General features: G+C 70.0%; 1 protein-coding gene across 1 annotated transcript in view; it reads left to right on the top strand.

Moving 5' to 3' along the window:
* The window catches only part of TAFA5 (TAFA chemokine like family member 5), a 70,785-nt gene that overhangs the window by 8,486 nt on the left and 36,181 nt on the right, over positions 1 to 26,118 (top strand). The window lies entirely within an intron of this gene.

Genomic DNA, 26,118 nt, shown 5'->3' with positions numbered 1-26,118 from the left:
CCTGCGCCCGCCGCGTGCCACCCCTGCCCGCCCTGCGCCCGCCGCGTGCCACCCCTACCCGCCCTGCGCCCGCCCTGCGCCCGCCGCGTGCCACCCCTGCCCGCCCTGCGCCCGCCGCGTGCCACCCCTGCCCGCCCTGCGCCCGCCGCGTGCCACCCCCTGCCCGCCCTGCGCCCGCCGCGTGCCACCCGCGCCCGCCCTGCGCCCGCCGCGTGCCACCCTGCCAGCCCTGCGCCCGCCGCGTGCCACCCCTGCCCGCCCTGCGCCCGCCGCGTGCCACCCCTGCCCGCCCTGCGCCGCCGCGTGCCACCCTGCCCGCCCTGCGCCCGCCGCGTGCCACCCCTGCCCGCCCTGCGCCCGCCGCGTGCCACCCCTGCCCGCCCTGCGCCCGCCGCGTGCCACCCCTGCCCGCCCTGCGCCCGCCGCGTGCCACCCGCGCCCGCCCTGCGCCCGCCGCGTGCCACCCGCGCCCGCCCTGCGCCCGCCGCGTGCCACCCCTGCCCGCCCTGCGCCCGCCGCGTGCCACCCGCGCCCACCCTGCCCGCCCTGCGCCCGCCGCGTGCCACCTGCGCCCGCCCTGCGCCCGCCGCGTGCCACCCCTGCCCGCCCTGCGCCCGCCGCGTGCCACCCGCGCCCGCCCTGCGCCCGCCGCGTGCCACCCGCGCCCGCCCTGCGCCCGCCGCGTGCCACCCCTGCCCGCCCTGCGCCCGCCGCGTGCCACCCGCGCCCGCCCTGCGCCCGCCGCGTGCCACCCGCGCCCGCCCTGCGCCCGCCGCGTGCCACCCCTGCCCGCCCTGCGCCTGCCGCGTGCCACCCCTGCCCGCCCTGCGCCCGCCGCGTGCCACCCGCGCCCGCCCTGCGCCCGCCGCGTGCCACCCCTGCCCGCCCTGCGCCCGCCGCGTGCCACCCCTGCCCGCCCTGCGCCCGCTGCGTGCCACCCGCGCCCGCCCTGCGCCCGCCGCGTGCCACCCCTGCCCGCCCTGCGCCCGCCGCGTGCCACCCGCGCCCGCCCTGCGCCCGCCGCGTGCCACCCCTGCCCGCCCCTGCCCGCCCTGCGCCCGCCGCGTGCCACCCCTGCCCGCCCTGCGCCCGCCGCGTGCCACCCCTGCCCGCCCTGCGCCCGCCGCGTGCCACCCGCGCCCGCCCTGCGCCCGCCGCGTGCCACCCCTGCCCGCCCTGCGCCCGCCGCGTGCCCGCCCCTCACCGCCTCCGTGACCTCGGGCGGCGCCTGAGGGGTGACCTTGGAGGGAGGCGCGGGGGCAGCCCCTGCCAGGCCCAGCGTGCCCGTCCGCGCGGCTGCTCCGGAGGCTCGTTAGCCAGATGGCGGGAGCCCGTGAGGCGGGGGACGCTTGACGTTTACGTTTATCGAAACGGGGGAGCAGCATATGCTGGCGCCGATTAGGGGTTTTTAACTACCTATTAACGCTTTTCTCCGCCCTCCGGGTCCGCCCGCTCCTGCGCTCCCCTCTCCCGCCCGAGACCCGGGCGGCACGGCGAGGGTGAGTGCGTCTGTCACCGGTGGCCCTGCCTCCGGCGGGGCAGCCAGGGCGGCAGAGCCGGCGGCCTCTCCTGCCAGGACCCGCCGGTCAGGCCTCTCCCTGGCGCCCGCTGCTCCCGGAGCTCGGGGTGTCCTGGCGTCCAGGGCCTGGGGCTCAGGCGGAGCTGGCCCTCAGGGTGCCTGTCCTCCGTGGAGGATGGGGGAGGCGCCAGGCCCCTGTGCCGGGCGGGGCCCGGGGCCCGGGGTCTGGGCGGGGGCGCCGCCTGCTCTGGGTCTGGCTGTCCTGGCGGCTTCCCAGGAGCTGAGCTGAGCGTGGAGGTGCAGTCACAGAAGGAAGTCGGCCTCTGAAATGGGCGTTTCCTATGCGTTTCACACGCTCGGTGTCACATGACCATGGTTCCCGTCAGGGTCTCTGTTCCTCACCCACAGGAAGCCCAGACCCTGAGCAGTCACTGCCCCTGGGGACCCCCCCCTCCCAGGAGCTCCTCTGGGACCTCCAGCCTCACAGCCTTTTGGAACGAAGGCAGAGAGACCGGCACGCTGACATCCAGCGTGTGGACACCCGGTGCCTGCACAATCAGGCATGTGGACGCCCGGTGCCTGCACAATCAGGCGTGTGCACGTCCAGGCGTGTGGACACCCTGGTGTATGCATGTCCAGGCATATGGACACCCTGGTGTGTGCATGTCCAGGCATGTGCACATCCAGGCGTGTGGACACCCTGGTGCCTGCACATCCAGGTGTGTGCACATCCAGGCGTGTGCATGTCCAGGCGTGTGGACACGGTGCCTGCACGTCCAGGCGTGTGCACGTCCAGACGTGTGTACGTCCAGGCGTGTGGACACCCTGGTGTGTGCTCGTCCAGGCGTGTGGACACCCTGGTGTGTGCTCGTCCAGGCGTGTGCACACCCTGGTGTGTGCTCGTCCAGGTGTGTGCACATCCAGGCGTGTGCATGTCCAGGCGTGTGGACACGGTGCCTGCACGTCCAGGCGTGTGCACGTCTAGACGTGTGTACGTCCAGGCGTGTGGACACCCTGGTGTGTGCTCGTCCAGGCGTGTGGACACCCTGGTGTGTGCTCGTCCAGGTGTGTGCACATCCAGGCGTGTGCACGTCCGGGCATGTGCATGTCCAGGCGTGTGGACACCCGGTGCCTGCACGTCCAGGCGTGTGCACGTCCAGGCGTGTGCATGTCCAGCCGGGAGTCTGGACAGCTCGCAGACGTGCGCTCCTCCTCCTCCTCCCGAGCACACAAACAAAGATGGTGGCTCTGTTCCGGCCGGCCCCGCTGCCAAGGCTGCCGGTGCCTGACTCTCGGGGAGGCCCTGGGCCCAGGGAGGAGCACTCACGCCCTGACCCACCCCTCCGTGCTCTCACGGTCCTGCCCTGCCCCTGCCTCCCGCGGGGGTGCCAGCGCAGTGCCAGCCTCAGGCCTGGCTGCTGGGGAGGATGGAGGTGCCGGCTCCCTCCGATGGCCCGGCTGGCACCGTGGCTGCCGGGCACACGGACATCGGGCCTCCGCCCGGCTCGCCCTGAGTCCGTGGACGTGGCCCCTCCCGCTCCTCCTGGGCAGCCGGGTCCCCTGCCCCTGGCGGCGCTGAGGCGGGCGGGCTGCCCGCGGGCCTGGGCCTGGCCCTCCCCCGCCTCCCTCTCCGGCTCCCTTCCCCCGCCCTCCGGGCAGGCCCCGCGGCGGGGCTGGCAAAGCCCACTCTGTCTCCGGGCGCTCCCATGTGACGGCTCCGGGCGGCCTCCTGAAAGGCCCTTTGTCCGCGGCTAATTAAGAAATAGCAGCGGCCTCGGGGGGCCAGGCCACGGCCCTCTGGACGGCGGCCAGGGCAGGGGGGCCGGACCGGCCGCCCGGGGCCGCCCGGGCCTCCGCCTCCGTCAGCTCCCCTCCCCTCCGTCCGCAGCGCCGGCGCTGGGAGCGGGCTGGGATTGGGAGGCCCGGGCGGCCGCCCCTGGGCCTGTCCTCTGAGCTGGGGGAGGGCAGGGCACCGCTGGTCTGCGGGGGGACGCCCGAGGTGGACGTCCAGGTCCCCCAGCCGGCCGTGGGCGCCGCGCCTCCCGGGGTTGTGGGAAGTGGCACCCGAACCGGTGACCCCCTGCCCAGGGCGTGCCCCCGTGTCCCCTCTGCACAGCTGGGGGCCCCCGCAGGCACGGGGACCCCCTCGGTCCCCTGCGAGGCCGGACAGAGGGCTGGGAGCGGGCTCCGGCCGCACAGGGCCCGGGTCTGAGTGCAGCTACAGGCGGGCGGGCGGGCTGTGCTGGCTGCACAGGCGGGAGCACAGCAGGCGGAGTCACAGCCTCCGGCCTCTCCCGGCTCCTGTGGCCTCCGTGGGTCCATGCGGGTGAGTGACGTGGGCTGCCCGGCCCGGTCACCACTGACCGCGTCGTCACGGCGACCTCCGGGACTGTGTCTGGCAGTGACACCGGGTGTGGACAGAGGCCTGGGCGTCCCTCCTGCCCATGGGATCTGACGTCCCCACGAGCCTGCTGGGAGCGGGGACACAGCAGTGGGGGCGACTGTGTACGATGAGAACATGGGCCCCAAGACAACGGTGTCCCACGGCCCTGCCCCGCCCCCGTGCGGGTGGGCACTCCGAGGTGGAGCTGGCCTCCCCTCTGCCCTGGAGGCCATGTCTGCACCCAGAGGGCGGCCAGGACAGCGAAACCCGCTCTTCTCCCAGGGGCCTGGGGACCGAGGCTGGTCCTCCAGCACCCGCTCCCCAGCACCCGCTCCCCCAGCACCCGCTCCCCAGCACCCGCTCCCCAGCACCCGCTCCCCCAGCACCCCGTCCCCCAGCGCCCAGTCCCCCAGCACCCGCTCCCCAGCACCCGCTCCCCCAGCACCCGCTCCCCAGCACCCGCTCCCCAGCACCTGCTCTCCCAGAACCCCCTCCCCCAGCATCCAGTCCCCCAGCACCCGCTCCCCAGCACCCGCTCCCCCAGCACCCGCTCCCCAGCACCCCCTCCCCCAGCACCCGGTCCCCAGCACCTGCTCTCCCAGAACCCCCTCCCCCAGCATCCAGTCCCCCAGCACCCGCTCCCCAGCACCCGCTCCCCCAGAACCCCCTCCCCCAGCACCCGCTCCCCAGCACCCGGTCCCCAGCACCCGCTCCCCCAGCACCCGCTCCCCAGCACCCCCTCCCCCAGCACCCGGTCCCCCAGCACCCGCTCTCCCAGCACCCCCTCCCCCAGCACCCGGTCCTCCAGCACCCGCTCTCCCAGCACCCCCTCCCCCAGCACCCGCTCCCCAGCACCCCCTCCCCCAGCACCCGCTCCCCAGCACCCAGTCCCCCAGCACCCGCTCCCCAGCACCCAGTCCCCCAGCACCAGGGGCGGAGGGGAAGCCCAGTGGGCGGTGCAGGGGAGGACCGGGCGGCCGGTCCCGGGCAGCCACAGGCTCTGAGGGGCTGACCCCGCGCAGAGTGGAGGGTCCTTCAGATGTGGAAATTAACATGGACCAGAAGAGACAGCGTAATTTCTCATTCGCTGGAGAGCTTGTTTGCCTCCCGCTGACGCTCGGTGCACCCATACACCGTGTCAGAAGGTAAATGATTTTAAACCAGATTCAATTTAAATTTCATTACGCGTCTGTAGGAGACACAGGCTCCGCGCATCCCTCGCCCGCTCCTGGAAGGTTTTTCACTTTTAATAACTCGCTCCCCGTGCCCCGTCTAGGTCCCGGGCCCTCAGGGGGGGAAGGGGGGCTGCACGGGGCCAGGGCCGGACGGAGGGCCTGGGACAAAGGCCGGGCGGAGGGCTGCTGGCTGGGACCGGCGTCCGGGGGGCGGGGAGAGGGACAGGGGGGCGAGGAGAGGGACATGGGAGGCTGGGAGAGGGACAGGGGGGCGGGGAGAGGGACACGGGGGCGGGGAGAGGGACATGGGTCCCCGGGCGGGGAGAGGGACATGGGGGCGGGGAGAGGGACAGGCGGGCGGGGAGAGGGACATGGGGGCGGGGAGAGGGACAGGGGGGCTGGGAGAGGGACACCGGGGCGGGGAGAGGGACACGGGGGCGGGGAGAGGGACAGGGGGGCGGGGAGAGGGACAGGGGGGCGGGGAGATGGACACGGGTCCCGGAGCCAAATCTTCGTGGACCTCCTCGAAGGCAAAGGGACAGGACCTGGCCTCCTGCCGACCGGTGTGGGCTCAGCTGCTGGAGCTGTGCTGGTTGGAAACGGGTGCTGGCCGTGCCGTGTCGCTGGGGTGAAGTGTCCCCTCGGATCCGGGGCCTCCGGTGGGACCGCAGGACCGAGGCCCAGGAGCCCCCTCGTCCCCGGGCCCTGGTCCAGGAGGGGCAGGACGGGCGTCAGAGCCGCTGTGCCCGTGAGCTCGGTCTGGCCGGCCTGGCACGGCGCCCGCAGCCCCGGCGGCTCTCACCGGCTCCCGTGGTCCCTCCCGGGCCCCACGGCGGAGACCACGTCCTGTGGGAGCGTCCGCGTGTCCACGCGCTGCCTGTGGGCAGTCCTGTCGGGAGAAGAGTGAGGTGATGGCACCCAGGTCGGCGCTCTGATTGGCTCAGAGATGGCGAGTGGCACTCACGGGACCGAAGAATCAGCCGGAAACACGCTTCAAGCACGCGTGGCGACGCCTGCAGACGGCGCTCGCTCTGCTGTGTCCTGGCCGTGTCCTCGGACACGTCAGCGATGACAGCCCCCGGGCGGCGGGAGGCCTGTGTGTCCTCCGGGTTGTTTAAAAGTGGTGTCTCTGCCTTTGAACACGGCCTCTCCTCGGAAGGCTTCCCGGCTCCACTTTGTGTGTGTGTGTCAGAGGCGCGTTTGGGAAAGTCAGATGTGAAAGGGGCCCAAGTGGCTCCTGGCCCAGGGACCCCCCCGGCGGCCGCCGCCTGCTCCCGGTCTCCGGCTGTCCAGCCGGGGGGGGGGGGGGGGGGCTCTCTGCCCCCGACACTGAGGAAAGGGCCATATAGGGTCCCAGACCGATGGCAGAGGCAGGGCTGCACCAGCGGGTGAAGGAGCAATGGACGGAGGAAAGAATGAACAGACTGAGTGAGTGAAAGGAGGGAAGAATGAATGGAATAGTGAAGGGAAGGGAGGGAGGGAGGGAGGGAGGGAGGGGTGAATGGAGGGGGGAGGCCTTCAGGGGCGGGCAGGCCGGGCCTTGCCCAGTGAAGCCGGTGGGGTGAGCCTGGCTGTGCCGTCCCAGGCGGGCGTCGTCCCCCCTTCGTTTCCCCGTTCCCGCGGCCCCAGGGCAGAGGGGCGGTGTCCACAGATGGACGGGGACGTGTGGCTGAGCGAGCGGTGCCTCCAGAGGGGCCAGAGGAGAGGGCCTGGGCGAGGCTGTGGCCCAGCGTGAGCCAAGGGGCCTCGGAGCCCCAGCTCCCGGAGTGGCCGAGGGGGCCGGGGCGGGGCCGACCGAGGAGCCCCCCAGTCCTGGGGGAGCGGCAGCGGCCAGCCTGACTGCTGCTTCCACGCCCGGAGGCTGGGGGCTCTGCCCCGGGTCTGCCGCCTGTTCCCGCCGCCTCCTGGGAGCCGGGGCGCGCACTGTCTGAAGCAGCAGGAGGCCACGAGGTCGGCATGAACACGTCCGTCTCGGGGTCACTGTGCTGCGCCCCGCAGCACCGGCCCTGGGCGCCTGCCGCAGAGACTGCCCGGGCGGCCGGTCATCGCCGGTTCGGACCGCTCCCCGGCCGGCGGCACGTTTCCGCCCGCGGGGGGGCCGCGTGGACACGGGTCCACGCAGCGGCCGGCCCCGGGAGGGCCAGAGGCCCTGTGAGCCCCGTCGGTGTATCTGCCGGGAACCGGAGACAGAGCCGGCGCCGAGATCGAGGCTCCCGGCGGGTCTGCGTGTGGGCCGGCGGGCAGGTTGGGGGCTGCTCTGACCGGCGGCTGCTGGTTCCCGGCAGGAAATGCTTCTGATTTCCCCGCTGGCCCCGGAGAGAAACGAATTGCCGCGTCGATCTCTCCAGCAGACGGGCTCCGTGAGGTCCTGCCCTGAGTCAGCCTCTCCCCGGCTCCCGGGCTGTTTGTTCTGAGCACAGGGCCTCGGGGAGCTGCGGGCACGCAGGCGGCCGGGAGGGGGCGGGCGGGGGGCAGCCAGCCAGGCGGCGGGCTCTGCACTCCACGCCGGCCCAGCGCCCCCTGTGCCCGTGGACACTGAGAGGCTCCGGGGGGACTGCTGCCTGACCCCCCATCAGCCTGCCCGCCAGAGGCCGCTCCCCCGGGTCACACACGTCATGGCGAGGGGGCCAGGTGCGGGCTCCCCGTTCCGGGGCCCCCATGTCAATGGGCTTGTGTGCCTTCCACCCAGGGCCCCTCCGGCTCTGGCAAACCGAGCGACTCCCCTGGAGCCGGACGCCGGGGTGCGTGGCTGCCACCCAGGGCTGCCCGGCCCCGTGCCCTGCTCCTGCCCATGCCCCACTCCCGCCCCCCGCCTCCCCACCTCCCCGCCTCCCCCTCCTTCTCCAGCAGCTGCCCCAGAATAATCCCATAATCCGCCGGTTACTCCCTCGTCGCCCGGCTGTGCCGGCTCCAGTCACCGCGCCGGAGCCTTGGCCGCAGCCGGTCCCCGGGCTCTGGAGGAGCCGGCTGGGGTTCGCTCTGCAGGGCTGTGGGGGGCGGCCGCTCCACTATCAGGATTAGAGGCCGGTTTCCGGGGCGCCGGCCCCCCAGGGGCACCAGCCTGTCTTTGCAGGAACCCCGAGGGCCGCACTGGGCTGGGGCCGGGCTGGGGCGCGTCCCAGGACCCCAGGCCTGGAGGTGCTGGGCGAGCGGTCAAGCCCAACGTGTCCCAGGCCCAGCTCCAGCCCCCCCCCCCCACCCCGCCCAGCCCCTGGGTGTGGGCACCGGGCCCGGCACCCTCTAACAGACCCTCCCCCCCCCCCCCGACTTTCCCAGAACTCCCAGCTGAGCAACGGCCACCCCAGTTCTCAGGGAGACGGGTGGAGCCCCCGGCAGGTGGGTCCAGGCACCTGGTGGCTGTGATCTGGGGGCGCCCCCCCCCCGTCGCTATTCGCCCTTTTAACGGGGGCCGACGGGCACGGGCGGTGGGCACGGCTTCGGGGACGGTTCCCGCCGCCACCTCCACGCCAGCGCCCGCGCCCGCCTGGGCCTGGCACCTTTGTCCAACAGCGGGAGGTGCCCGGCTCCGGTGACCGTGCTGACCAATGGGCAGCAGCAGGGGCGCCGGGCGGGGACACCGTGGGAGGTGCCTCCCGGCGGCAGGCCGGCCACCAGGTCTCACACCGTCCCTCGGAGAGCGTGGGCCGGCTCTGAGGAGGCGCTGTGTCCGTCCATCCGTCCGCCCTTCGGGAGGCCTCAGCCTTACGGTCGCTGTGGGGGGGAGTGCGCCCTCTGCGGGAGGCAGGGGCTCTCGTCCCCAGCTGGGCCTTGGGGAGCACCGCTGCCTGGCATCCCGGGTCCCCCTTCCCGGCCGTCCTGCCCTCAGCACCAGCAGGGCCCACATTGCCGCCCAGCCCCACGCCATCTCCACGTGCCATACGTGTGCCGTGTTCATGGCCGTCCGTGTCCCGGGGCGAGGCCGGACACAGGCATATGGGGGGAGGGGGAGCGTCTGTTAGAATCTGGGCAGCGAGCACTCGAACCCCACGGTCCTCCCGCCCCCCAAGGGCCAGGCGAGAGGGCGAGGCGCAGGGTCCTCGCCAACCACAGCTCGGCCTAGGGTGGCCGCCTCCGGGCGGGAAGGGACGTGGTGGCCGCCAGCTCCCCACGGCCAGGACCTGGACCCAGGAGTGCGGCTTAGAACGTGCAGTCCTCACTCTGTCCCTCGGCCTTTCCATCCGTCCCAAAGCCCCCGCCCTAGCCACGGCCACCACGCTGCCCAGTGCCTCTGGTTTCATTTTTTTATTTTAAAGAGGAAGGCTCTCTTCTCCTGTCTTTGTCAATTTTATTCAGTTAATTTATATATATCGATATATATATATATATATATGTAATATATATGTTATATATATATATATATATATATATATATATATATATATTATTTTTTTTTCTTTTTTTTAAATTTCAGAGAAGAGGGAGAGCCAAAACCGTTTGGCTCAGTGGATAGAGCGTCGGCCTGCGGACTGAAAGGTCCCAAGTTCGATTCCGGTCAAGGGCACGTACCTTGGTTGTGGGCACATCCCCAGGAGGAGGTGTGCAAGAGGCAGCTGATCGATGTTTCTCTCTCATCGACATTTCTAACTCTCTATCCCTCTCAATTCTTCACTGTGTAAAATCAATAAAATATATTTTTTAAAAAAAGAAGAAGAGAGAGAGAGAAACATCCATGATAAGAGAGAATCACTGATTGGCTGCCGCCTGCACCACCCCCACTGTGGACCGAGCCCACAACCCAGACATGTGCCCTGGACTAGAATCGAACCCATGACCCTTCAGTCCCCAAACTGATGCTCTACCCACTGAGCCACACCAGCCAGGGCTTAATCTTTTCCTGATGCCACCGTCCTTGCCCAAGCATCCTGGGAACTCCTGCCTCACGCCCCCACCCCAACCCGGCTCCCTCACTGTCGTGTGATAACATGTGACTTGGCTCCGTGACCTCATGCGGCCACCAAGAGGGCAGCCCGGGGTCTGTGTCCCCAACACCCACGGGCCGCCCAGCGCACAGTAGGTGTGAAGTTATGCGTGCGGCCAGGAAGTGCGGGGCAGGAGCTGGGGCAGGGAGGAAGCTGAGGGGGCCAGTTCCCCGGGCGTCAGCCTCAGATGCCAGGACCGATGGGGACAGGACCAGGCGGGCATCGCTCGGCGCCTGGCACACAGCGGGAGCCTCCAGCAACCGAATGCTTCTCTGCGGTTCTGAAAGGCCCAGGCGGCCGTGCGGGTGCGGGTCGGTGGGTCGGGTGTGGGTCGGCGGGTGCGGGTGTGGGTCGGCGGGTCGGGTGTGGGTCGGCGGGTCGGGTGTGGGTCGGGTGTGTGTCGGGTGTGGGTCGGCGGGTCGGGTGTGGGTTGGGTGTGGGTCGGGTGCGGGTCGGGTGTGGGTCGGGTGTGGGTCGGTGGTGGGTGCGGGTCGGGTGTGGGTCGGGTGTGGGTCGGCGGTGCCGGTGTGGGTCGGGTGTGGGTCCGCGGTGCCGGTGTGGGTCCGCGGTGCCGGTGTGGGTCCGCGGTGCGGGTGTGGGTCGGGTGCGGGTGTGGGTCGGGTGTGGGTCGGGTGTGGGTCGGCGGGTCAGGGGTGTGGGTCGGGTGGGGGGTCGGTTGTTGGTCGGGTGCGGGTCGGGTGTGGGTCGGGTGTGGGTCGGGTGTGGGTCGGGTGTGGGTCGGGGGTGGGTCGGGTGTGGGGTCGGCGGTGCGGTTGGGTCAGGCGTGTGGGTCGGCGGTTGCGGGTCAGGTTGGCGGGTCGGGTGCGGGTCGGGTGCGGTCGGGTGCGGGTGCGGGTGCGGGTCGGGTGCGGGTCGGGTGTGGGTCGGGTGTGGGTCGGGTGTGGGTCGGCGGTGGGTCGGGTGCGGGTCGGGGTGGGGTCGGGGGGTCGGGTGCGGGTCGGGTGTGGGTCGGGTGCGGGTCGGGTGTGGGTCGGGTGCGGGTCGGGTGCGGGTCGGGTGTGGGTCGGGTGCGGGTCGGGTGTGGGTCGGGTGCGGGTCGGGTGTGGGTCGGGTGTGGGTCGCGGTGCGGTGGGGTCGGGTGTGGGTGCGGGTCGGGTGTGGGTCGGGGGTGCGGGTGGGGTCGGGTGCGGGTCGGGGTCGGGTCGGGTCGGTGGGTCGGGTGTGGGTCGGGTGTGGGTCGGGTGTGGGTCGGGTGGGGGGTGGGGCGGGTGTGGGTCGGGTGCGGGTCGGGTGTGGGTCGGGTGTGGGTCGGGTGTGGGTCGGCGGTGGGTCGGGTGTGGGGCGGGTGTGGGTCGGGTGTGGGTCGCGGTGGGCGGGTGGTGGGTCGGGTGTGGGTCGGGTGTGGGTCGGTGCGGGTCGGGTGGTGGGGTCGGGGTGCGGGTGTGGGGTCGGGTGTGGGTGGGGTGTGGGTGGGGTGCGGGTGTGGGTCGGGTGTGGGTCGGGTGCGGGTCGGGTGGGGGTGGGGTGTGGGTGGGGTGGGTCGGGTGTGGGTCGGGTGTGGGTCGGGTGTGGGTCGGGTGTGGGTCGGGTGTGGGTCGGGTGTGGGTCGGGTGTGGGTAGGGTGTGGGTCGGGTGTGGGTCGGGTGTGGGTCGGGTGTGGGTCGGGTGTGGGTCGGGTGTGGGTCGGCGGTGCGGGTGTGGGTCGGGTGTGGGTCGGCGGGTCGGGTGCGGGTCGGGTGCGGGTCGGGTGGGGTAGGGTGCGGGTCGGGTGTGGGTAGGGTGTGGGTCGGGTGCGGGTCGGGTGCGGGTCGGGTGAGGGTCGGGTGTGGGTCGAGGTGAGGGTGTGTGTCGGGTGTGGGTCGGGTGTGGGTCGGGTGTGGGTCGGGTGCGGGTCGGGTGTGGGTCGGCGGTGGGTCGGGTGTGGGTCGGGTGTGGGTCGGGTGTGGGTCGGGTGTGGGTCGGCGGTGGGTCGGGTGTGGGTCGGGTGTGGGTCGGGTGTGGGTCGGCGGGTCGGGTGCGGGTCGGGTGTGGGTCGGGTGTGGGTCGGGTGTGGTCGGTGTGGGGTCGGTGCGGTCGGGTGTGGTCGGGTGTGGGTCGGGTGTGGGTCGGGTGCGGGTCGGGTGCGGGTCGGGTGCGGGTCGGGTGTGGGTCGGGTGTGGGTCGGGTGTGTGTCGGGTGTGGGTCGGCGGGTGTGGGTGTGGGTCGGGTGTGGGTCGGGTGCGGGTCGGGTGTGGGTCGGGTGTGGGTCGGGTGCGGGTCGGGTGTGGGTCGTGGTGGGGTGGGTCGGGTGTGGGGCGGGTGTGGGTCGGGTGCGGGTGGGGTGTGGGTCGGGTGTGGGTCGGGTGCGGGTCGGGTGTGGGTCGGCGGGTCGGGTGTGGGTCGGGTGCGGGTCGGGTGCGGGTCGGGTGCGGGTCGGGTGTGGGTCGGTGGTGCGGGTGTGGGTCGGGTGTGGGTCGGGTGTGGGTCGGGTGCGGGTCGGGTGCGGGTGTGGGTGTGGGTCGGCGGGTCGGGTGCGGGTCGGGTGTGGGTCGGGTGTGGGTCGGGTGCGGGTCGGGTGCGGGTCGGGTGCGGGTGTGGGTGTGGGTCGGGTGTGGGTCGGGTGCGGGTCGGGTGCGGGTCGGGTGCGGGTCGGGTGCGGGTCGGGTGTGGGTCGGTGGTGCGGGTGTGGGTCGGGTGCGGGTCGGGTGCGGGTCGGGTGCGGGTGTGGGTGTGGGTCGGGTGTGGGCCGGGTGTGTGTCGGGTGTGGGTCGGGTGTGGGTCGGCGGTGCGGGTGCGGGTCGGGTGCGGGTCGGGTGTGGGTCGGGTGTGGGTCGGGTGTGGGTCGGGTGTGTGTCGGGTGTGGGTCGGGTGTGGGTCGGGTGTGGGTCGGGTGTGGGTCGGGTGTGGGTCGGGTGTGGGTCGGGTGTGTGTCGGGTGTGGGTCGGGTGTGGGTCGGGTGTGGGTCGGGTGTGGGTCGGGTGTGGGTCGGGTGTGTGTCGGGTGTGGGTCGGGTGTGGGTCGGGTGTGGGTCGGGTGTGTGTCGGGTGTGTGTCGGGTGTGGGTCGGGTGTGGGTCGGGTGTGGGTCGGGTGTGGGTCGGGTGTGGGTCGGGTGCGGGTCGGGTGCGGGTCGGGTGCGGGTCGGGTGCGGGTCGGGTGCGGGTCGGGTGCGGGTCGGGTGCGGGTCGGGTGCGGGTCGGGTGCGGGTCGGGTGCGGGTCGGGTGTGGGTCGGGTGCGGGTCGGGTGCGGGTCGGGTGCGGGGCGGGTGCGGGGCGGGTGCGGGGCGGGTGCGGGGCGGGTGCGGGTCGGGTGCGGGTGTGGGTGCGGGTCGGGTGCGGGTCGGGTGCGGGTCGGGTGCGGGTCGGGTGCGTGTCGGGTGCGTGTCGGGTGCGGGTCGGGTGCGGGTCGGGTGTGGGTCGGGTGTGGGTCGGGTGTGGGTCGGGTGTGGGTCGGGTGTGGGTCGGGTGTGGGTCGGGTGCGGGTCGGGTGTGGGTCGGGTGTGGGTCGGCGGGTCGGGTGTGGGTCGGGTGTGGGTCGGCGGTGCGGGTGTGGGTCGGGTGTGGGTCGGGTGTGGGTCGGGTGTGGGTCGGGTGTGGGCCGGGTGTGTGTCGGGTGTGGGTCGGGTGTGGGCCGGGTGTGTGTCGGGTGTGGGTCGGGTGTGGGTCGGGTGTGGGTCGGCGGTGCGGGTGTGGGTCGGGTGCGGGTCGGGTGTGGGTCGGGTGTGGGTCGGGTGCGGGTCGGGTGCGGGTCGGGTGTGGGTCGGGTGTGGGTCCGCGGTGCCGGTGTGGGTCCGCGGTGCGGGTGTGTGTCGGCGGTCCCAGCGCCGGCTCCGGTCCTCCCGGGAGCCGGGCCGAGGGGGAGGCGGCGGTGATTCCGTGGCTGAGGCTCCCACCACGTGGGCCACCGTCACTGAGGCTGAGGAGCCAGCTGGCCGGCCTCGGCCTCCGTCTTGTTTGAAGGAGTTTGTTGTCGCCGACTCCGCCAAGCCTGTTTGCATCCAGCGCGAGGCACTCAGTCTGATGATAAAAGAAGGTTATAACGGGAGAGCCGTGTTCCGGCTCCGGGAGGGAGGGCGAGCGGCAGAACAGACGCAGACACTGAAGTAGAAGCGACAGAGGCCCGCCCTCCTGCGCCTGGGGGAGGCCCGCCCTGCCCGCCGGGCGCTGGGCCCGTGACTCGGGCGTCGCCCTGACACCGCGAGGGGCGCCGACAGCCCCTTCTCTCAGGATACGGAGGACGGGCAGTTACCGCCTGAGCGGGGCCGGCGGGGGCCGGAGATGGGCACTGGCACCACCCGTGTGGGTGCCCACCGGGCGCTCCCGTGGGCGAGCAGCTCCTCTCTGGCTCCTGCCCGCCCGCCCGTGCCCGCCCCACACAGGGCCCCCTGGCCCCCAGGCTCTGAGGATGCGCAGCGACGGCCCCCTGGCCCTCCACGGCCTCGCTGAAGGTCAGCTCCCCGATGGAGCAGGGGCGGGGCCGCTGGGAACCCCGCTTGTCTCCCCTGACCCTGCCCGGAGCCGGAGCCTGGAATGGTGATTCCGATGGTGGGCTCCGGGTGTGGGAACCCAGCGCAGGAGAGACACCGGCTCGGCTGGGCGGCCGGGAAGGCAGCCGGCGGCACTTCTGGGAATGTTCTCCCCCCCCCCCCCCCCCCGGGCAGGGGCCTCGGCTCAAAACCCCTCCTGCTGCTCGGTCCCTCGGCCACCAGTGCCGGAGCCTGAGCGGCCTGGCTCAGAGCCCCCCGCGGCCGGGCCCGGGGCTGGGTCACCCCCAGGCGTCTCGGGGGCAGCGATGGAGCCTGGGATGCGGACACAGAGGCCACTGGCCCGGGCCCCGCCCACACGTGGATACTGCTCTCTCTCCACCCGCCCGGCCGGCCACCCACAGGCTCCCCCAGCCGCCGGCGCAGAGCCCCGCCCAGGAGGAGGTGACGGGTGCGGAGGGACCCGCCGTCAGCAATCCTGTCCCGGGTCCTCAGTCGACGTAAAGCTCAGCTCTAACGAGCCCGGGCTGTCGCGTGTTCCGTGGAGCCGTGGTCCTCCGTGTAGCGTGGTCCAGGGCTGGGCCACCGTATCTGTGTCTCGCGTCCGGGAAGGAGGGCCTTGGGGAGGGAGACAGGCCGTGACCAGGCCCCTCTGCCTTCGCCCAAACCTCGTCCAGAGCGAGGTCACCCTGCCCACTCCCCTGGCTGCAGCGGCCCCGCTGCCCGCTGCCCGGGGGAAGCTGTTGGTGGCAGACGTGCAGCATGGAATTAGGGGCCGGAGGGCCAAGTGGCGGGAGCCACGGTGGACGGTGGCCACTGGGATTCCGAGCAGGAGGCTGGACGCAGTGGGGCCACGGGACGACCCCGGCCCTGGCTCTGTCCTACCCCGGGCCTTGGGGTCGGGAGGCCCTTCTCAGGCAGCAGGTCCCGCGGGATGTGGGACGGACGAGGCAGGCTGACCACGGGCGGGGTGTCACGCCTGTCCACGACCGCCCTCTGTGCGGGTCAGTGATGTTCTCCCAGCCCAGGACGCCTGCTGAACCCCGCAGCATGTGGCCTGGCCTGTCCCTCGGCCCCGTGTGGGCCTGCGATGGGAGCTCCCCTCCCGCCCAGCAGCCGGAGCCCGCGGTGCCCGGCTCAGAGTGTGACTGGGACTGACCTTTGACCCCTGGCAGAGCTCTGAGTGGCAGGCAGAGTGGGACATGCCCTCCAGGGGGTCTCCTGTGGATTAACTGGGCTCACTCGATCCATTGATTTTGTCAAGGGTCCCTTTGTCACCCTGACAACTGGGAAAACTTTACATAAATATTTATCATGTGTGTGTGCCGGGGGACCGCCAGGCGCCTGCTGATGAGAAGGAGCAGCTGGATCACAGCAGACGCTGCACCTGGTCCATCCACCCACCCATCCATCCATCCATCCACCCATCCATCCATCCACCCATCCACCCACCCATCCATCCACCCATGCTCCCACCCATCCACCCACCCACACATCCATTCACCCACCCACCCATCCACCCATCCATTCACCCACCCATCCATCCAACCATCCACTCATCCATCCACCCATCTATCCATCCATGCTCCCACCCACCCACCCATCCATCCACCCATCTACTCATCCACCCACCCATCCATCCATGCTCCCACCCATCCACCCACCCATCCATCCACCCATGCTCCCACCCATCCACCCACCCACCCATCCATCCACCCACCCACCCATCCACCCATCCATCCACCCACCCACCCATCCATCCAACCATCCACTCATCCATCCACCCATCTATCCATCCATGCTTCCACCCACCCACCCATCCATCCACCCATCTACTCATCCACCCATCCATCCATCCATGCTCCCATCCATCCATTCACCCATCTACTCATCCACCCATCCATCCATGCTCCCACCCACCTACCCATCCATCCATCCACCCACCCATATATCTATTCATCCTTCCACCTACCCATCCACCCATCCATCCACCTACTCATCCATCCACCTATCCATCCACCCACCCATCCATCTATCCATCCATCCACCCACCCATCCATCCATTCACCACCCATCCACCCACTCATCCATCCACCCACCTACCCATCCACCATCATCCATCCACCTACCCATCCACCACCCATCCAACCATTATACATATATCCAACATCCACCCACCCATTTATCCATCCATTCTCCTATCCATCCATCCACCATCCATCCATCTACCCATCCACCATCTACCCACCTATCCATCCATCCACCCATTCATCCATCCGTCCATTCTCCCACCCACCCATCCACCTATCCATCCATCTACCCACCTGTTCATCCATCCACCATCCATACAAGCATTCATATATCTATCCATCCATCTATTCATTCATCCACCCATCTATACATCTACCCATTCACCACCAATCCACCCATCTATACATCCACCACCATCCATTTACCCATCCATCCATCCATCCATCCATTCATTCTCCCATCTATCCACTCACCCACCCATCTATCCATCCATCCATTCTCCCATCCATTCATCCATCCACCCACCCACCATCCATCCTTCTATCCACCCATCTATACATTCATCCTTCTATCCATTCTCCCATCCATCCACCCATCTATTCATCCACCTACCCATCCATCTATTCACCATCTATTCATCCATCCACCCATCTATTCATCAATCTATCCATTTACCTATTCATTCATTCATCCATCCATCATGCACCCATCCACACATTCATTTACTCATTCATCCATCCATTCATTCATTTCCATCCTCTGAAAGCCACAGCAGCCAGCCCTGTGCTGGGATGTGACACGGGTCCCGTGGTTTCCTGTGGGCAGACGGGAGAGAGACCCTGTCCACCCCTAGAGGAGCCCTGGCCAGTGCGGCAGCATGGGTGCCACCCTGCCATCCCTACCGCGCTCACCACCTCATGGCCCGGGTCCCCTCGCCTGAGGCCTGCTCTTTCCAGGGGGCCGGGAGGGCACAGCTTTCTGGAAGGTTCTGGCGTTCCTGAGCTCACGGCTCATGCCCCCCCTCCCTCCAGTCCAGGTGCCTCCCCACAGCAATGCTCCCCCGGCCCATCTGCCCTCCTCTGGGCCCGAGGTGAGCACAGGCTCCCTGCCCAGCTCCCAGCATCCTTCCCGCCCAGTGGGGACGGCACGCTCAACCAGACCACTGTCCTCCCATTGTGGGCACCGGGCACTCGAGGTCCCCGACCGGGAGGCAGGTGCCAGGCCTCTCCCAGCGCCATCTCCGCTCTCGTCCTCCCCCACACCCCCTGCCACCTGGGCAGGAGGGTGCTGGGGCCTGGGTGGGCCTGGCAGGGGAGAGGGTGCTGGGGCCTGGGTGGGCCTGGCAGGGGAGAGGGTGCTGGGGCCTGGGTGGGGAGAGGGTGCTGGGGCCTGGGTGGGCCTGGCAGGGGAGAGGGTGCTGGGGCCTGGGTGGGGAGAGGGTGCTGGGACATGGGTGAGCCTGGCAGGGTAGAGGGTGGGTGAGCGGGTGCTGGGGGTTAGGGGGAGGCACCCCTCAGGCACTCCGCCCGGCTCCCTGCAAGGCAGCGAGTGGGGAGCGTGGGCCGAGGCTGGGAAGGCACCGGAGTCTGACAGCTGGTTTAGTTCATCATTATTTTTCATTAATAAAAATTAGGATGGGAGAGAAATTATCATAATCCAACATTGACAATGAAGCTTTCCATTTACTTCTCGTTTTTTTCTTTTTTAATCAAAGTGAATGATGATTAATTCGGTGCATATTAAAACTCTGGCCCGGCGCCTTCCCCAGCTCGGCCCTGCCCGCATGACCGCGGTCGCCACACGTCGGAACCCCTGGGGGGGCCTGCGGGTCCAGAATGAGACAGAAGCCGGCGTTTTAATGAGAATGCAAACGAGAGTCGCGAGGGCCGTGAAGGTCACGGCAGCTTAATCACCAGTTATTGTGGCCGTTCATTGCCAGGAACAAACGCATATTAAACGCCATTGTTTTCGCGGATTAGCGCAGCACATCCTTATTATTTCAGACCTTCCCAGGCTGAAATAATAAGTTCGGGTGTCACTTAAGAATTACCCAGCACCCAGCCCCCTCCCACCCAGAACACCTTGGGGAGCCGCTCCCCAGCCCAGGCTCCGTGCAGGTCTGGGGTGCTGGGGGGGGCGGGGGGTGCCTCCTGCAGAGCAGGCCTCGCCCGGCTCCCAGCAGCACTGTCATCACTGGGTCTCCCTCCTGCCACAAGGGAAGGTAGTTACTGGAATGGATGCTGAGAAGCCGCGGCCGACACGGGTGCAGCCACGCTGAGCTGGGAGGAGGGAGGTGTGTGGACCTGCCGGGGCCGTCTGCACCCCGGGGAGACACGCACCCCTTCCCCTACCCCCATGCCCGCCGAGCGGAGCACCTTCAGCTCGAGGAAGGGTGGCTGGTACCCCCAAGGGGAGGTGTGCCGGGACCTGGCCAGGAACAAGACCGAACTGTGACCCAGGACAGCCAGGCGCAGGGCGGAGGGCGGGGGCGAGGGTGCGGGTCCCTCGGGGACACGGAGCCTGCCCCCCGGGGGGCTGCCCGGCAGCAGCTGCCCGCACCGGCTTCCTGTGCGGGTGGGGGTCCCTGCACGGGGCTGGGGGAGTCTTCCTCCTGAGCGGCCAGCCCAGAGCAGGGGCACCGAGGAGGGGTGCCCTCAGGCCCCTCTGGGCCCACGGCCGGCACCCACAGGGCCACCCTCTCAGGCCCCGGAGGCCTGCCCTGAGGTCCCGCTCGGTCTGACGTGTGGGTGTCTTCACTCTGAGTCCACAGTCATCTGTGAGGGGTGTGGGGTGAAGGTGGCCGCTCCTCAGCAGCTCCTGGGCTCCTGCTCCTCAGGCCCCGGGCCGGTCAGGCCCCCGCCTCCCAGCATCGCTGTCTCCTGTCCCCTCCCCCCCACCCGCCCCCGTCTCCTGCTGTGCGGGCCCAGCCTGGCCCCCCTGTGAGGCGGCGGCGAGAGCCGGCTCCTGGGCCATGTCTCTCCAGCCCTGTGGGTGGAAGCCGGGGCCGCCTGCAGCCCCGCCCCCGCCCCCACCGGCTCTGCCCTCAGCCGCCAGCCAGGAGGGGAGGTGCGGACGCCCAGGGCCCGGCCGGCAGTGTCAGCTCATTGGCATTCAGGGCCCGGGCGCCACATCCCAATGAGGTCGTTACCGCCCGGCGCTCCCTGCGGCCGCATGCCGACGGGCGCTTATGTCCAATTTGGTGGCAGCGGGCAGATCGCGGGCCGCGCTGCCGCTTCACACCTCCTCCGGCAGCCCGCGCCGGCCGTCACCGCGGTCTGGCTGCCCGAGCCGGCCCGCACGGCCTGGCCACGCTCTCCGAGCCCTGGGCTCGCAGGAAAGCCACGTCCGCGTCTCCCGTGGCTGCGCTGGGCACCGTGGACACACACGGCCCCGGAGCTGCAGCCTGGGAGCCCGGGCGGAGCAGACCGGACAGCGAGGAGCCGGTGCAGGGGCCGCTGGCCATTTGCGGGGCCCGGAGTGCCCATTGGGACAGACCGATGGTGGAGTGAGGTCCACCTCGGGGGTCCACTCAGCCACCAGCCCCCGAGAGCGTGGCCTCTGCCAGCAGAATGTTTACAATAGGGGGTGCTGTGGACGGTCATATCCCCAAATCCCCATGCTGGAACTCCCCCCACCCCAGGGTTTTAGGAGTGGGGCCTCTGAGGAGCTAGCAGTGAGGGACTGACCTCTGAGGAGGACGGACAGACGGCTGCCCCCTGGAAGCGGTGACTCGTGAACGAATGCTCAGGACGTAGGCTGCTCGGAGGTGGCTGATTCAGGGACCCCCCACCCCCCAGGAACAGCCAGGTCCTGGGCAGAGCCCTCGGGGGAAGCCCAGGCCGGGCCCTCCCCCCGTGGCCTCCCCGCCTGCCCCTGCAGGACGGACCGGGTGGCCCCGTGCCTCCCGAGCCTCCCTCAGGAGAGCTGGGGGGACGGGGGATCGGGGCGCTGGTGAGTGAGGTCCCACAGGACAGGCCTCTGCGCCCTGCGGCTCGGGACATGGCTGTGCGGCCGGGCCGGCTGCCACGTCTGCTCTGCACGGACGGACGGACGGACAGACTGACAGAGGCCCAGCCAGAGCCCCCCTGCCCTGGGGACACCTGGCTCCCGCCCCCTGACCTGGGCCCTGACCGCTCCAGGGACAGCCCGGCCTCAGGCCGCCGGCGTCCGCCCCGGGCACACGGCGTGTCCCGTGTCAGCGGTGAGAAACGCCCCCGGCCTGGCCCGGCCGCTCTGGCCCGGCCGCCGGTGCTGAGCACCCGTCCTCCGGCCCCGGGATGGACGGCGGTCATTACTGAGGCGCGGTGCCGCGGAGACCGTGCCGAGCAAACTCACACCGCCCCGGCTCTAGATCAATAGCCGTGCCTGGGGCCGGCCAGGGGCGACCTCATTCGAAGCCGGCGCTCCCGGCCGGCCCGGCTCCCGCCCTCCGCAGAGGTGACACGGCCGGCTGTCGGGGCCGGGGGATGAGGTGGGCGGCTGTGGACGGCCCGGTCCTGCCCGGCCGCTCGGTCGCACTCGGCCTGTTTTCTCAGGAACGGATGGCAGCCCCCCTCCCCCCGGGCGGCCAGCCCGGCGGTGAATGCCGCAGCCGCGCAGTCCCTCCGTCACTGATGCCCGCCCGCCTCACCCTGGCCTGCCCGGGAAGGGGGGCGGGGGTGCAGAGGGTCCCGGCGGCCGCTGTGCGGGGGCGAGAGGCCGGGCCTCCCTCGGGGCTGGCATTGCCTCTGGCAGGCCTGGCCTGGGCCCCGGACAGCGCCCAGCCTGGGAGGCCGCGGCCGTCATTTCCGTCTGCTCCGGGCCGCCCCGGTCTCTGGTTAGCAGGGGCTGGGGTGGGAGACCAGGCAGCACCCGGAGGTCAAGGTCAGGGGTCAGGGGACCGGGAGAGGTGCTGGCAGCACCCTGACCATGGACACCCCCCACCCCCCTGGTGTGAAGGCTGCCAGGGCCACCTCGCTCTCCGCAGGGCCTTGTCCTCCCGGCACCCATGTCCCCCAGCGGGTCGCACAGAACCTCCTCCCCCCCCCCCCCCCCCAGCGGTCCCCTTACACGTGCACGGCACAGCCAGGGCCCCAGAGCAGCCTCTGGAGACTCACAGGCCCGCGGCCCGAGGAGCAGCCTCCGGCGGACTCAGCCTGGAAGTCCGGGTCCTGGGTCCCAGCAGCATCGACAGGACATGCAGAAGGCAGGGCCCCAGCTCCACCACGCCCCCGGGCTCTGCTCAGCTCCCTGTGCCGAGGAGGAGCGGAATCCCGCATTTCCCCAGGGCCAGGGCCGGGGGGGGGGGGGGGGAGCGAGGGGCGGGGGAGGGCTGGACGCCTGTGATGTCTGCACAGAGGCCTGCTGTCCTCACACTTCCTTCTCCAAGTCCTCTGTTCAGGTTAGACCTCCCGTGCCCTGTGTCCGCTCAGCCCAGTGCTGGCCCCAATCACAGCTCCGGCTTCCTGGGCAGATGGGTAGCTAGAAGGACGGATGGGTTAACATGTGGGTGGGTGGATGGATGGATGGATGGATTAATATGTGAATGAATGGGTGGATGGGTGATGACTGGGTGAATGGATGGATGATTGATGGTGGATGAGTGGGTGGATAGATGGATGGGTGGAAAGATAGATAGATAGGTAGGAGGATGGATTTGTGATGGATACAGGTATGGATACATGTATGATGGAGGGGTGGATGTACAGGTGGATGATGGGGGATGGGTGTACAGGTCGATGATGGGGAATGGAGGGGCAGATGTACAGGTGGATGATGGGGAATGGAGGGGCAGATGTACAGGTGGATGATGGGGGATGGAGGGGTGGGTGTACAGGTGGATGATGAGTGATGGATGGCTGTACAGGTGGATGATGAGTGATGGATGGCTGTACAGGTGGATGATGGGGGATGGAGGGGCAGATGTACAGGTGGATGATGGGGAATGGAGGGGCGGATGTACAGGTGGATGATGGGTAATGGATGGCTGTACAGGTGGATGATGAGGGATGGAGGGGTGGGTGTACAGGTGGATGATGGGGAATGGATGGCTGTATAGGTGGATGATGAGGGATGGAGGGGTGGGTGTACAGGTGGATGATGGGTGATGGATGGCTGTACAGGTGGATGATGGGGGATGGATGGCTGTATAGGTGGATGATGAGGGATGGAGGGGTGGCTGTTCAGGTGGATGATGGGTAATGGATGGCTGTACAGGTGGGAGATGGATGGATGGCTGTACAGGGGGATGGAGGGGTGGCTGTACAGGTGGATGATGGGGAATGGAGGGGTGGATGTACAGGTGGATGATGGGTAATGGATGGCTGTACAGGTGGGAGATGGAGGAATGGCTGTACAGGTGGATGATGGGGGATGGAGGGGTGGGTGTACAGGTGGATGATGGGGGATGGAGGGGTGGCTGTACAGGTGGATGATGGGAAATGGATGGTTGTACAGGTGGGAGATGGAGGGATGGCTGTACAGGTGGATGATGGGGGATGGAGGGGTGGGTGTACAGGTGGATGATGGGGGATGGAGGGGTGGCTGTACAGGTGGATGATGGGAAATGGATGGTTGTACAGGTGGGAGATGGAGGGATGGCTGTACAGGTGGATGATGGGGGATGAAGGGGTGGCTGTACAGGTGGATGATGGGGAATGGATGGCTATACAGATGGATGATGGGAGATGGAGGAGTGGGTGTACAGGTGGATGATGGGTAATGGATGGCTGTACAGGTGGATGATGGGGGACGGATGGCTGTACAGGTGGATGATGGGTGATGGATGGCTGTACAGGTGGATGAAGGGGGCTGGGGGATGGAGGGGCAGAGGGGGGTGGTGCTCTGAGGACACTGACCTCTCCAGGGAGGTAGCAGGCTCCCGGGTGGACCAGTCCCCCTTGTATGGCTTCAGGCAGGTGACTGACCTCTGAGCCTCCATTTCCTTGGGCAAATGGGGAGCCTCTGCCAGGCGATGGCTGTGAAGACCTACCGGGTGGTGCCCAGACCGGTCTCCGCCCATGACCCTGGCCGTGTCCGGGGGAGGGCTCCGGGGCCGTGTCCGGGGGGAGGGCTCCGGGGCCGTGTCCGGGGGAGGGCTCCGGGGCCGTGTCCGGGGGAGGGCTCCGGGCCGTGTCCGGGGGGAGGCTCCGGGCCGTGTCCGGGGGGGAGGGCTCCGGGCCGTGTCCGGGGGAGGGCTCCGGGCCGTGTCCGGGGGGGGAGGGCTCCGGGCCGTGTCCGGGGGGAGGGCTCCGGGCCGTGTCCGGGGGAGGGCTCCGGGCCGTGTCCGGGGGAGGGCTCCGGGCCGTGTCCTGGGGGAGGGGAGGGCTCCGGGCCGTGTCCGGGGGGGAGGGCTCCAGGGCCGTGTCCGGGGGGGAGGGCTCCGGGGCCGTGTCCGGGGGAGGGCTCCGGGCCGTGTCCTGGGGGAGGGGAGGGCTCCGGGGCCGTGTCCGGGGGGGAGGGCTCCGGGGCCGTGTCCAGGGGAGGGCTCCGGGGCCGTGTCCGGGGGAGGGCTCCGGGGCCGTGTCCGGGGGAGGGCTCCGGGCCGTGTCCGGGGGAGGGCTCCGGGGCCGTGTCCGGGGGGGAGGGCTCCGGGGCCGTGTCCGGGGGGAGGCTCCGGGCCGTGTCCGGGGGGAGGGCTCCGGGGCCGTGTCCGTGGGGGAGGGCTCCGGGGCCGTGTCCAGGGGGGAGGGCTCCGGGCCGTGTCCGGGGGGAGGGGAGGGCTCTGGGCCGTGTCCGGGGGGGAGGGCTCCGGGCCGTGTCCGGGGGGAGGGGAGGGCTCCGGGCCGTGTCCGGGGGGGAGGGCTCCGGGCCGTGTCCAGGGGGAGGGCTCCGGGCCGGGTCCGGGGGGAGGGAGGGCTCCGGGGCCGTGTCTGGGGGGGGAGGGCTCCGGGCCGTGTCCGGGGGGAGGCTCCGGGCTGTGTCGGGGGGAGGGCTCCGGGGCCGTGTCCGGGGGGGGGCTCCGGGGCCTTGTCCGGGGGAGGGCTCCGGGGCCTTGTCGGGGGGGAGGGCTCCGGGGCCTTGTCCGGGGGAGGGCTCCGGGGCCGTGTCCGGGGGGGGGCTCCAGGCCGTGTCCGGGGGGTGCTCCGGGGCTGTGTCCGGGGGAGGACTCCGGGGCCGTGTCTGGGGGGGGCTCCGGGGCCGTTGTCCAGGGGGGGAGGGCTCCGGGGCTGTGTCCGGGGGGGGGCTCCGGGGCCGTGTCCGGGGGAGGGCTCCGGGGCCGTGTCCGGGCGGGGAGGGCTCCGGTGCCGTGTCCGGGGGAGGGCTCCGGGCCGTGTCCGGGGGGGGGCTCCGGGGCCGTGTCCGGGGGAGGTCTCCGGGGCCGTGTCTGGGGTGGTGGTGGTGGTGTGACTCTAGTGGCCTTCCCACTGAGCCACACTGGCTAGAGCAAGAAATTATTTGTTTTTGAACAAAAAGGAAATCTGAGACTGTGTCCAGGAGGGGCAGTGACCACCTGGTCCGGCCCCGGGCAGGCTCAGCACAGGCCCGGGGTCCTCGCCGCCTGTGGGCCCCGCGCAGGCCACCCCGGGAGCTGCTCAGAGGCAGCCTGGCCGAGAGGAGCGAGTGGGTTCGTTCCTGCAGAGGGCGCTAGCGTGTGCCCAGAGGGTGAGCTTTTCGGAAGGGGCGGGAGCCGGGGCGGCGGGGCGGCTGTGGGCCTGTGTGCCCTCTCTGAGCCCTCCTGGGGCCGTGTCCCGGGCCTCCTGCTGTGCCTGGCAGGGCTGTGGGCTTGGGGCTGGGGGGGTTGGTGTGACTCCAGCGGCCCTGGCATCCCAGGCCCGCGAGGGGCGAGCCGTGTGGGGAGGCCTGAGTGCCAGCCAGAGACAAACGGACGGGGTGCTGATGGGGTCAGAGCGTCTATTTCCGCGGGGCCTGGAGGAAGGCGGCCCGGGGACAGCAGGGCCTGGCTTCCCCATGGGCTCTGGTCCCGTGGGCAAGGCCGGCTCAGAGCCGCCGGGGACTGCTCAGCCGCTGCCCAAAGCCACGGACGGCCACGGCGGGACCTGCCCAGCCCAGGGCAGGCCTAGCGAGGGGAGCGGGTCTGGTCAGGTGCTCGGTGTGAACAAAGGCTGGGGGAGGGGGTGGTGTGGGGCTGCGTCTGCTGTGCCCCCTCCTCCGCACTCGGGTGTCCACGGCTCCGAGGGAGGCTCTGTGCTTGCTGCGTGTGCGTGCGTGTCTCCACGTGGACTCGTCAGCGGCTCCGGAGGCTCTGCTCCGCAGGGGCCGCAAATCCGCTTTCGAAGCCGAGGCGGCGGCGCACCCGGCCCCGAGACGCGGGTCTCTGCACGCAAACACGCTTAGAGCGTGTTCCCGGGGTGACGCACAGGCACACAGACCACCCAGGCCCCACGCGCACGGGAACACACGCTCAGACACAGCTCGCAGGCACACGTGTGGGCACACGCGCGCACAGCACACACATGCCTGGGAGCTCACGCCTGCAGCCAGGGCCTCTATCACCCATGAAGGTACCCAGCTCTTACTGTGTCATCACGTGTCACATGCCCCTTCTGTTGCGCACATAGGTGCTCCTGGCATGCCTTTACATGTGCTTGACACACCACCTCAGTACTCAATGTGCATGTTACACGTGTCATCATGCATATTGTGTGTCTCATTGCACATGGCACCACTACCTTAGTGTCCCTGTCATATGTGCCTCCTCCGGGCCACGTGTTATCTGTGCTTCTATCA

The sequence above is a fragment of the Pipistrellus kuhlii genome, unplaced genomic scaffold (genome assembly GCF_014108245.1).
Source record: "Pipistrellus kuhlii isolate mPipKuh1 unplaced genomic scaffold, mPipKuh1.p scaffold_m20_p_141, whole genome shotgun sequence".
NCBI lineage: Eukaryota > Metazoa > Chordata > Mammalia > Chiroptera > Vespertilionidae > Pipistrellus > Pipistrellus kuhlii.
Note: the sequence above shows the minus strand (reverse complement) of the source record. Positions and strands in the feature narration are given on the sequence as shown.